General features: G+C 43.3%; 1 pseudogene; it reads left to right on the top strand.

The window, feature by feature from the left end:
* The first annotated feature begins 519 nt into the window (after positions 1-519).
* Positions 520-1,104, top strand: LOC103596310 (annotated as a pseudogene).
* Positions 1,105-13,004: the final 11,900 nt, after the last annotated feature.

Below are 13,004 nucleotides of genomic sequence, written 5' to 3'. Positions count from 1 at the left end.
GGCACTCATGACTCAGAAAAGGTTAAAAACCAACCACTGGTTCAGACTATATTTTGTATATTTTTAGGCAACAAAAATTTGTATTTTTAAGATGTTTAAATTTTCAAAGCACTTTTCCATTGATTATCTTTATCCTTAACAGTGTTGACAGGTAGATGTTATCTCCAAATGACTGAAGGGAAAGCCAAAAAACAGAACTTACAGGACCTGCTTTTTAGGAATTAGAGCACAGGCCCTACAAGTCCTGACCCTTCCCCCAAGTTTTCCATCTGCCTACCTGGGAGCCAAAAGACACAGCTAACATGTTTTTATAAAAGATCTGTGAGCGGGCCGGCCCGGTGGCGCACTGGAGAGTGCGTCCGCTTGGGAGCGTGGCGGCGCTCCCGCCGAGGGTTCGGATCCCATGTGGAGACCGGTTCCCTCTCACTGGCTGAGCGCGGTGTGGGCGCAACACCGAGGGTTGCGATCCCGTTACCAGTCAGTAAAAAAGACAAAAAGGAGGAAAAAAAAAGATCTGTGAGTATGCTCAGGCTTCAGGAGAGGCTTGTCTCCAGCGCCCTTCACTGTGGCAAAAAGAAGGAGTTGTTGGACCCCAATGAGACCAATGAAATTGCCAGTGTCAACTCCCATCAACAGATCCGGAAGCTGATCAAAGATGGGCTGATCATCCACAAGCCCATGACTGTCCACTCCTGGGCTCAATGCCAGAAAAATACCTTGGCCCTCCAGAAAGGCAGGAGTATGGGGATAGGTATGCAAAAGGGTACAGCCAATGCGCGAATGCCAGAGAAGGTACCTTGGATGAGGGGGATGAGGATTCCATGCTGGCTGCTCAGAAGATACCATCAATCTAAGAAGACTGACCACCACGTGTATCACAGCCTGTACCTGAAGGTGAAGGGGAACATGTTCAAAAACCAGCAGATTCTTACAGAACACATCCACAAGCTGCAGGCAGACCAGGCCGGCGTGAAGCTCCTGGCTGACCGGGCTGAGACCCGCAGGTGTAAGACAAGGAAACACAAGCACCAGGAAGAGCACCTCCAGCCCAAGAAGGAGGAGATCATTAAGACTCTGTCTAGAGAGGAAAAGACCCAGAAATAAAGCTATCCTCCTATTGTTTGTACAAAGTGGCCTCGGCGACTACATAGATCAACCATTCAAATAAAACAAGCCCTATATCTTCTAAATAAAAAAAAAAAATCTTGTGGATTAAAACTGAATAATCAGTGCCTTCTCCAATTTTAAGATTGGTTTTTTCAAGAGGCAGTCCTTGCAAATAGAATTTACCAAAAGATCACAATTTATAGGACTTACCACACTTTTGAAATAAGAATCATCCCAATGGTGGGGAAAATGAGAAATAGCACAAGTATCCAACTTCAAACCAAACTTGAATCAGCAATAAATTTGAAAAAATAATATGATCCTATTGAGTGGCTCTCTCACCCAACCTTTCAGGACATGTGATTAGCATCAGCCTTAGAGCACTTTGTTTTAGAAGCCTGGCATGAGTTCTCTTGAAATGTTAGGGTCAGCACATTGGATGCAGGGTGGGAATGGGGTACAGAAGCTAGCAACAGGGTAGAGGATCAGGGAAAGAAGATGCTGACAAGATTAGGGCTCACTCAGTACTACATTCATCTGACCCTGGGTCCCTGCAATGCTGGAAAGACACAACTTAACATGAGTCTGGACACCCTAGCAAGATGTCAGCACCCTGCCATGAGAACCGACTGAACTGTACAAATACTTTGCAGAACCATATCCTTCCTCTTTCACATTCTTGTGAAAATGTAAATGATTTACAACTCTAGTAGTACAAAACAAACAGCAGGGAAAATTTACGCTTCCTTAAAAACACCCAGGGCATTGCTTTAAATCCTATTTATGATGAAAATATTTTCTAAAAACAAGTCATAGGCAAGTTAACCCCTATCACCCATTTCTTAGAGAGGGTGATCAGAAGACTTGCACATCAGCCAGAGTCCCTGGCAGAAATGCACAGCATGCTCCAATGGGAAAATTGAGATTCTTTACAAAGGTGTTGGGTGAGGTTGAAGAAAACCAGCAAGGTTGGTGAAATAGCCCTGAGCTGGCAATGACAGAGAGCCATTAGTGAACCCTACAGAGAAAGCAGCTGCTCTCTGGGTGGCCCAGCAGGGAGCAAGCCAGAGTAAAATACCCCGACTCCTCTCTCTTCCCTCCAATCTGTGCCAGGGCCTCCCACTGGCCAAAGCAAACTGGTAACCATAAGGCTTAGAGCTGTTGAAACAGTCCCTGCAGGTCTCTCTGCCCCAAGAAGGAACAGAGTAGGTGGGGAATGAATCTGGAAGGACAAGTGGAGGCTCTCCAGCCAACAGAAACTACAGTGGAGCAAATGTAGTGGGACAGATATTTCCAGAGCTTTACTTAGAGGACACAAGTGCTGCCATTTTGAATCCCTTTGCTGAAGCAAAGGCTATTCCACTCGAAGACAGTGTATTTTAAAAACATCAGAATTTTCCCTTTTCTACTACAGCATGGTCTTATGCCATAAAAAGAATTATGCTAATCCAATTTAACAATGAAACTCAAAAAAGAGGGATGTCAGAGGTGGTACAGAAACATTCTAGGGTAATAATGGAGAGTCATTAAAAAATGACTTCCTAAAGCAATAAGAAAATAGTTTAAGTCCATAAGCAGGTAGGTTATCTATCCAGCAGAGTCTTTTCGGAACAAAATGATTTATTGCACAAGGTAAGATGTGTTGGAACTCAGACTGAATTTAATGCTAGTCATTCTCGTACATTAAACAATTAAACTATATTTCCATAGCTGGGGGATAGGATAGACTTTCTATTACACTACTTTCTCTTACAGTATAATTTTGAGTCTGTCTGTGGGATTTCCATCACTGAAATCAGGATTCGAGACAAGGAATCCTATATTATTAAGCAGGAGAGAAATGTGTTACGAAGCCAGGCCTAACTCAGAGATAAATATATTTTAATAAAGCCGAGAGATTTATGAATGACATCTGGCTTTGAGTTTAACATAATATTCCTGAAAGCTTCTCTGATGATAAGGGGAAACCTCCCACTAATAAAATATTAGCAGTTTAATCACTAGGTCATCACGCACAAAGGGTAACTGACATCGTAGTGACCCACAGTCATGGTAACTGAGGCATGACATTTTTCTTGTGTCGCTCTGCTGGCAGACAACGTCTGTTGCCATTAGCAAAAAGAAAATGAATTTTCAAGAGGAAGACATACAAGAGCTAAGAAAATAGTCCTCTTTTTTTCTCCCCCACATTAGCTTTCCATCAGAAAGCTACTTGTATTGTATAAAAACTTTCTAAGCAGATACTGTATTGTGACACGGGTCAACAAAAAAGAAAAGCTTTCTTTGTTGGAAATTATTTTCAACAGAAAAAAATGTAAGCTGTCCATTTGGAAATGCTTTCTTTAGAGCCCAGAACTGAAACGAATACCATCGCAATCAACCTATTATTATTTCTTTCTCAAATGCATGTTTAAAAATATTATTTTGTCCTATAAAGCGCTCAGCTCTGTACAACTACAGTGAAATGCTCGAGTCATTTGACTGCTTACCTATACAATTCAAAAGCAGATGAAATAGTAGACTGTTGAAGTAACATACACAAAAATAATAAAGACGACAGAACCTAAATTAGTTTCTCATTGGAGTTTTTCATCTGAATTTTAGAAAGCTAGAATGAGAACATTTTTAAATGGAGCTTCTCAAGGTCCTAGGAGTTACGTGTTGCTTTATTTTCCTGAATTTACAGACTACATAAGCTGAAAAAGAAAAATGAAGTCAGTGTTTGTGACAGAAACTGTTAGAGACTCTTCTCAACATCCATTCTTCTTTCCCTCCCTAATAACAGAACATCACTTTCTAACAAAACTATTGTTCAGCTACATACCTTTACCATGTTTCCAATTCTCTATTACAGCTGGGTATGGCCATGTGATTAAGTTCTGGCCCATGATGTATTTATGGTATATACAAGTGGAAATGTTGTGAGAGATTTATAGACGTTTTCCTTAAAAGGGAAGAAATAGACCATTTCGCCCACCCCATCTTCCTTCCTGGAGTGTGAATGTGATGGCTGGAGCTCCTGCAGCTATCATGGAACATGAGATGATTTTGATGATAGTAGACCAGAGGTCTGGGAGCCTGAAGCTCTGACGATATCCTGGAGCCATCAGAGAACAGACCGTGCCTAGACTGCCTTCCCCCAGGCCTCTTGTACACGAGAAAGATACATCCATCTTATTTAAGCCACTATTATTTGGGGATTATCTTTTTTAAATAGCCTAATAGAATAATACTCCACTTCCCACTGTGGAAGAATTGCTCCTTCTCTTTCCTCCTCCTGTAGCTTTACAGTTTAATTATTTAACAGCCTACTTTGCTTGTGTGGGAAGAAGCTCTACTGAACACCTGAGAGAATGAGGGGAAAAAAGATTACTGCAGAAAGAGTTTAATCCTCAGGAGATGTCAAAGATAGCTCTCCCAAGTTTCTAAAAATATGGCAATAAATATAGTATCTACTTCAAGGAAAACTGAATTGATAAACATCACAATAAAAAAGGATTCTAAACAGCATATTTTAATTTGATGTTTCCAATGTTCAAAATAACTTACAACAAACTCAATATTAACAGGCAAATTATGACTGAGAAGGCTGTGGTTCTGCACAGTATTCACAAGTCCTTCTGGTTCTGGTGGACGCTTAGGTGGCATTACAAGGAAGCCAGCATTTTATAATGGACTGACTGGGGTGCCTGGTATATCCCTCCCCTACCTCAGGTTCTTGCTCGAATGTCACCTTCTCAGTAAAGCCTTCCCGAGTCCCAGTATCTAAAATCTCACCTTGCGCATCCCCTTTCACACCACCTCACTGATACTTTCTATCCCCTTCCCTGCTTTAATTTTTTTGTTAGCACCTACCACTGTCTAACATAGTATAAATATGCTCTTATATATATGTTTGCATTTATCTTCTTCGTTGCCTGTCTCCTGCACCAGAATGGAGCTCCATGAGGGCAGGGATTTGTCCCTATTTGTTGTTCTTATAGCTAGAACAGTGCCTGGCCCATCGTATCTGCTCAATAAATATGTGCTTAAAGGAACTGTTAAAACAAACCTGCAGACATTCTCTAAAGTGATTGTCGCCCGACTGTGGCCACTGTGGTAGTGAAGACATCTAGCTTCCTACAGCTCAGAGCGGAGGGAAGGTTCATGTGCAGAGGGCTGGTGGCCACAGTGCTGCTTGCCTCAGGGCCAGCTTCATGGGCTGCATCCAATGTGGCCACACAGGGCTGCACACTCAGGAGCTCCCACGCTTGGGGTCTGATGCTCTATAGCTGTTGTCTGGAATTTCTTAAAAATTTCGTCTTTGAATTTGTGTTTTGTGAGTGAAGTCTGATGGGTCGATGGAGCATGAGCCAGGGAGTCTGAGCCTGGGTTCACCCGTGGTCTCGGACCCATTGCCTTCCCACCTCCCCAAGACGGGTTTTCAGCTGCTGGTTCCCCTGTCACTGCCCAGTGGCCACTGTTCCCTCCTCCGTGGACAGAGTCCTGGGCACAAGCACAGGGAGGATCTAGGCAGGCCGTGCATACCCTATGTACCAAGTCACCAAGCAAGACCTCAGGCTACTATGAAGTTCTGCCTTTACCCCACAAATGTCCCCATACCCGAGGGAACATGATATTAAATAGTAAATTAAAAAACACTGACTGGTGAAGACAGAGATAGAAGGTGAAGAAAGGAGAAAGGTTTTTTCATGTTGCACTGGCTTTGCCTGGAACAGAAACGAAAGGGACCGAGGAATAGACTATGCCAGGATCTGCATCCAATCCTACCTGGCCTTGCTGCAAAAGCAGATTGGGCCTCCTACGTGTCCTTGAGGTGCTACCCTCCCCAGTCCCAACCCCACCGATACTCCACCTGCTGATGCTGAGCACAGGAAACACAGAGTCTCAAAGCCCTTCCTGGACCCAGGCAGGGAGTCAAGGGGCCCCTCCCCCAGCTGTGCCTCAGTTTCACCTTGATGCTCTTTCGAGCCAGGCTGTGTCTAGCTGTAAAAGCAGTGGTGTGCTGGCAAATGGTTAACAGCCAGCTCTCTGGGGATAGGAGCCCTGGTTTGTAGCATTTGCTGAGTGCCCTGGTATAAATATTCCCAACAGGGCTGATTTTTGGGCTGCCAATATTTGATAATCAGTTATCAAAATTCTCAAAAACATAACAATTGGCTCTCATAAAGCTAATGCAAGCAGGCTGCTGCACACTGCTGCTTGGAGGAAAGAAAACTCATTGTGATTTCATCTATAATCTGGGACAATATAAACAGATAATTCACAGAAAAAAACCTGAAAAACCAACAAATGTGAGAAGATGCTCAAACTTACCAGTGATTGGGATAATGCAGATGAAAACAGTGAAGAAATATACCACTTTTTAAAAAGCTGATTGATAAAAATGCTAAATCTCAAGTTTTGGTGACACACGCAACTGGTGGGAATATAAACTTGTGCAGACCCTTTGGAGAGCAATTTGATCGTATCCAATAAAACTAAAAATGTGCATAAGCCCAGCAGCTCCTCTTCTGGGTGTCCAGCTCAGGGAAATTCCCACGTGTGTACGAGGATGCTCACTGCCGTGTTATAATCATAACGAGCTCCCTGTCCCATCACCCAGCTTCGACAGTGACCAACTCGTGGCCAATCTCCTGTCAATTTTGTCCCCATCTGCTTTTCCAATTTCCATATTATTTTGAAGTAAATCACAGACATCATATCATTTCATCCATAAATATTTCCATATCTCTGAAAGTGAAAAAAAAAACAAAGGACAAAAGGCCTGGGGTAGGCTTTTTGTTGGATATGGGAGAGAGAAATCCCAGCAGAGTAATCAGAAAAGGGTAGATAAAAAGGCAAAGGTACTTTTGTGAGAGCTATGGAGACAAAGGACAAAAGGCCTGGGGTAGGCTTTTTGTTGGATATGGGAGAGAGAAATCTCAGCAGAGTAATCAGAAAAGGGTAGATAAAAAGGCAAAGGTACTTTTGTGAGAGCTATGGAGCCTGGTTAGTTTAAGAGTAACATTTCAAGTGCATTCCCTGAGGAAATTGTCACTGTTCCCTCCCAGGCACTGTGAGCTGTAGGGACAGCCTTCTGTTGCTTGGCAGATTTTGAGGTCAAATAGAATCTGTACTAGGTAAGCAGCTTAGTGGATAATAAACAAAGAACTTACATCTGCCTAATACTTACAAACTCCCAATGAAGGGGCTTGACATAGCTCCATAATGTCCCCCGTGAATATTATACCTTATCATCATTATTTGAAAATATGTGCCTGATTAGGTATGCCCAGTACATAAGAATACCAAATATATAAATAACCCACATGACAGTGGCTTTGATTGCTAAAGTCACTCTCAGGTCTAAAATTTTGTTTCAGTGTAATATTTCATACAGAAAAAATGTTATGCTAATAGCAATGGCTTTACAGATTGCTTATCAACTTAATCAAAATAATTACCCTTTCCAAATGGCGGCTTTTGTCTGTGCTTTGTGGAAGGAGCTTTAGAATTTTGTTTTAAGGGCCTGCCTGTGGCTCACTCGAGAGAGTGCGGTGCTGATAATACCAAGGCCATGTGTTCGGATCCCATATAGGGATGGCTGGTTAGCTCACTGGGTGAGTGTGGTGCTGACAACACCAAGTCAAGGGTTAAGATCCCCTTACCAGTCATCTTTTAAAGAAAAAAAAAAGGAATTTTGTTTTAATCTGAAAATAAATAAGTTAGAGAGGTTGAAAAATGGAAAAGGAAAAACATGAGGCACTTTTAAGTTTTAGGAAATGCTATATCAAAACCTTAGTAAATTATATTTGGCTTCTAACTCAGTGCTAGAAAAGTTCCAGAATACAACAAAGAAGTTATCCCCACACAGAACATGGTTTCATAATTCCAACACACTATACATAATTCCCTAAAATTGTTTCCTTACTCATTTTCACTCACCGAAAATCATTACTGACTCGTTAGATTGTAAGCAGCAAATGGCCAGTCGGTGGGGAGAAGAAAGTTGGAAAGTGCAAAAGAACTGTGATTTACTGGAAATTTGTTTTCTGGATTCTGATGAAGACATCCTGAAAGTGCAAGGATCTGCTTCATTTTTCAGTAATAGTAAGTCAGCACCTTGCCCTAAGGCTCGGGCCACTATCTGGCTGAGCCTTCATCTTGAGCAATGGCTAAATTGAAACCAAGTTACCAGAATGGAACATGCTAGATGATTAATGTCAGCCAGTCTGAAAGCAGAAAAGACAGAGCTGTGGCATCTGCATCTGCAGAGCAGGAGGCATTATCCTCAATTGCCCTCTCCTAATTATACCTCTAGCCCTGAAGCGACATGACTTTCCTCTCCATACTGTGCAACTCCTGCCCCACTTTAATAAGCCCCCAAACATTCTCTTTACTGATGAATTTTGTTTGCTTATAAAGACGGCTGTTTCGGGCCAGTCCGGTGGCGCACTGCTACAGTGCGCCACTTGGGAGCCCAGCGGCGCTCCTGCCGAGGGTTCGGATCCCACATACAGACCGGTTCCGCTCACTGGCTGAGCGAGGTGCGGGCGCAGCACTGAGGGTTGCGATCCCGTTGCCGTTCCCGGTCCGGTACGGGCGCGACACTGAGGGTTGCGATCCGTTGCTGGACACGAAAAAAGACAAAAAGGAGAAAAAATAAATAAATAAATAAATAAAGACAGCTGTTTCATTCCAAAATTTTATCCTGACATATAGAGCCAGGATAAAGTCAGATATTTAATGGGAATAAATTCTTGTCATTTATCCTCACCTCTTGGGGGTGGGGAGTGGAGATATTCCCAGTAGGCTGTCCCTCCCTCCACTGCTTTTGCCTGGTGGCAGGACAGTGTGATGGTCGGGAGCTTGGGCTCAGAGGTCACCCACATAACACCAGCTCATGGTATCGGACCAGACATTGCCTCGAGCAACCTCTGTTTACTAACCTGTAAAATGGGAATAATAATACATGTATCTTGTACAGTATTTGTGAAGATTAAGTGAGAGAATGTGTGTCATCCCTACCTTAGTGATGAAGAAGGCTGAATAGGGGACTGAGCCTGGGAAAAGCCACTTCAGTTCTTCCTCAACCCAAACTCCACTTTCAGCTCCTTCTCTGCTCCTGGGCCAACCAGCCACTTCTCTCTAGGCCTCTTTTACTTTAAAAAAAAAAAAAAGGTTAGATGAGATACTGAATAAATTCTCTTCCAGGCATAAAGTCCTATTAAATAATTGACCAAGTGCAAAACAATATGCCAGTTCCTATAGTATGTGAAACTGTGATCAGCTAACAAAGTCCTTCAGGGCTGGCCTGTGGCTCACTCGGGAGAGTGTGGTGCTGATAACACCAAGGCCACGGGTTCAGATCCCATATCGGGATGGCCAGTTTGCTCACTGGGAGAACGTGGTGCTGACAACACCAAGTCAGGGGTAAAAATCCCCTTACCGGTCATCTTTAAAAAAAAAAAAAACTAACAAAGTCCTTCCTTCTATAGATTAAACCTACATGTAGGAAACCCATGTGTAGGGTTCTAAAGTGTATTAACCCAGAAGGGGCTACTGGACTCCTGCTGAACAGGGATTGTGTTTATGAAGCCAGGAGGAATTGTCCTTTCTTCTACCCATTGATAAAGGGTTTTTACAGGAAATTGCTGTGACCTCTGAAAGCCCACTGTTCTCGAATTTGTAAGTGGAATGGACAACTTTCCTCAGATCATAAAGCAGGTAAACCCACCTGTACATTAACCTTTATTCATGTATCACATTTGACTGTTTGCAAAGCATTTTCTCGACCATTATCTCACAACTTAATTAACTAAGCCAGACTCTAGCAATTCCGTAGGCTCCACTTCATCCTTAGTAATCCTTTTCCAGAAACCCCAGCTATTCTGGAGAATGCCAGCAGTTTCCGGTCATCAGAGTTGAAGCACCTCAACTGGGGATCCCATGAAAAGATCATCATGGCAGTTTTGAGAACAAAAATTTTCACCTCCATTGTTGAATCTTGTGGGGGGGTGTGTGTGTGTGTGTGTGTACATAAGAGGCATATTTCATGGAGGTTAAAATGTATATTTTTCACATTTAATGTCTTTGAATTTGGAATGCATCTCACAGTGGGGTCATAGCTTTCTGTCTTAACCTTGTGTACTCTGTTGTATCCCCCCAAAATTCATGTCCCCCCAAAATTCATGTCTACCTGGAGCCTCAGAGTGTGACCCTGTTTGGAAATAGGGTCTTTGTAGATGTAATCAGTTAATGACGAAATCATACAGTGTCCTTATAAGGAGAGGAGAAGGCACACAAAGACACAGAAGAGACACAGGGAAGAAGGCCATGTGACAACGGAGGCAGAGACAGAAGTGACATGTCCATAAGCCAAGGAGCGCCAAGGATTGCCGGCAAATCCCACAAGCTAGGAAGAGGCAAGGAAGGGTACCCCCAGGGCCTCTGGAGGAGGCCTGGCCCTGCCCACACCTTGATTTCTGACTTCTAGCCTCCAGAGCTGTGACAGAATAATTTCCATTCAGTCGTTTAAAGCCCTCCGCTTGTGGTAGTTTGTTACGGCAGCCCTGGGAAATGAATACACCCTACACAGCGTGCAGAGGCGCGTGGGAACACACGCACGCAGATGTGCACATGCAGGTGGGCTGCCTGGCACTTCTTTGTCCCCACTCACAGGGAGGCAGGAACGGAGCTAACGTGTCCCAGCTGCCAGGCACACACTGTGCAGGCTGCGAGAGCATTCCTGCGGGCAGCCCTCCTTACCCATAAGGATCCGACCACAGGGAGACTAAGCCAGGCCTGAACTCAGGTCCCATGGGTTCAGGGGTGGCATCTCCATCAGATTCTGGAACATCCTAGGTAACCATGATGTCAGTTTTGTGTTCAGCCCAAGAGAAATGGTTAGTGTCATAGAGTTTTCTCAAATTCAACTTGAGTGCTCTGAACTTGTCTTTAAAGGATGAACCTTTGCCTGCCTTACCCCGGCCGTCTAAGAGTCAGAGTCCAGGCAACACTAGCAATGGGAGTAAACCATTCTTGCAGCTGAGCTTTATCAGGAGAATCTCAAGAGGCCAAGGCCCCCAGGCCTCTCTTCCCCACGAGGTCCCCAGAGCCCCAGGTTCTCCTGAGCCGTTTCTTCTGCTCAGCTGGGGTACTGCTCTTCGGCCCTGCCTGGGGCCTTAGGGTGCAGGGGGTCCTTTTCAAGTAAGGAAGGAAAAAACGGAGGGAAGGTGGCAGAAAGGGAGGGAAGGAAACAGGACAGGAGGAGAAGGAGGAAAGGGAAAAGGAAGGAAGGGCGGGTGTAGCACAGGGCCTGGACCTCACAGATACACCCCAGCATCTGTCACCCCACTCCTCACAGGAAACAGGGCTGCTTTTATGTCACTACAGAGGGGGTCTTTCCCTTTACACCCAGCCCCTTCCATGAGCCTCACACGTGACAAACATACACACAAAACATGCGTATTATGGGGCACAGGGGTGTTTTGGCCACATGGGATCCTGCTCTTAGCACCGATATGGCGTAAGTACTGACTGTAAACATGCACAACCAGGACTGACCTTCGCCAGGCCTTGGGGAGACACTGTTCCACAAGCCCTGGTCTCTGGCCTTGAACAGAAGGTGGCTGTGTCTGGTTATCCTGGAGATTTATGGGTTGTGCTGCTTCCAGCGTTGGAGACAGACACTGCTTCAGAGAGCAGGGAGGATTTGGCCGGGGCGGGGGGGGGGATCTTAGGTAAGAGAAAGACAGATTGATCAGTTTGTCAAATCCTCAAATAGCGTAAATACAACAGACTCTTGCGTAGAGAAGCGTTATTTCCCAGCAGGTCTGGGTGCCTTTTTCTCATCTTCTCCTTACGTTCTTTCAGGGTTGGAAGGTATTCACAGATTAGTGCAATTTTCACAACAGTTGCAAATGGTGGCAGAGGAACACTGTGCAGCAATATTATACAATTCATATTATTTTTTCTTTTATTAATTTTGTTTTTAATTGACACATAATAGTTGTACATATTTATGGGGTAGAGTGTGATGTTTTGATCCAGGTATACATTATGTAATGATCAAAGCAGGGTAATTAGCATATCTCAAACATTTATCATTTATTTGTGAGAACATTCAAAATTCTCTCTAGCTATTTTGAAATATGCAATACATTATTGTTAACTATATTCACCGTACTGTGCAATAGAACACCAGAACTTATTCCTCCTATCTAACTGTAACATAGATATTATTCTTAAATGTGCCTATAAGTAGGTCTAGATGTAATACGTGTGAAGCATAATGCCAGCTATTTCCATTAATCCATGGCTCTAGATACTGCTTTAAGAGATGAAGATCTGCAGTACAAGTGACATCAATTTATATGATATAAAGTAAATATGCCGCAATATTTTCTGCAATAAAAATCATTTGTCACATGTAACCCCATCACAATATTTGATTCCGATATATAAAGTCCGTGGCTCACTTCTAGACCTAAGTATTGCTTGAATAATTTTATTGACAATTCCTATTGCTATTGTGGCAACACAGCAAAGTTTTCCCAAATTAAAATTAGTAAGAAGAGACTATCTAAGAACTACAATGACTAACGAAAAGTTGTCTAACTTAGCATTACTGTCAATAGAACACAAATTACATGAAAATTTTGCCTATAACAACATAAATAATGACTTAACTGAAATAAAGGAAAGAAAAATACAAGGGTACTGTATCAGTCCACTTTTGTTGCTTATAACAAAATACATGGAACTGGTCAATTTATAAAGAAAAATGAAATTTATTGCTTACAGTTTCTGAGGCTGGGAAGTCCAAAGTTGGATTAATAATGGTGGTCAGGGGTGTGGATCTGAGGGCTTTAAAGGAAGAGGAGAGTCTGTCTCTCTTCCTCTGCCCTCTCTGC

The sequence above is a fragment of the Galeopterus variegatus genome, unplaced genomic scaffold (genome assembly GCF_000696425.1).
Source record: "Galeopterus variegatus unplaced genomic scaffold, G_variegatus-3.0.2 Scaffold1982, whole genome shotgun sequence".
NCBI classification, from domain to species: Eukaryota; Metazoa; Chordata; class Mammalia; order Dermoptera; family Cynocephalidae; genus Galeopterus; species Galeopterus variegatus.
Note: the sequence above shows the minus strand (reverse complement) of the source record. Positions and strands in the feature narration are given on the sequence as shown.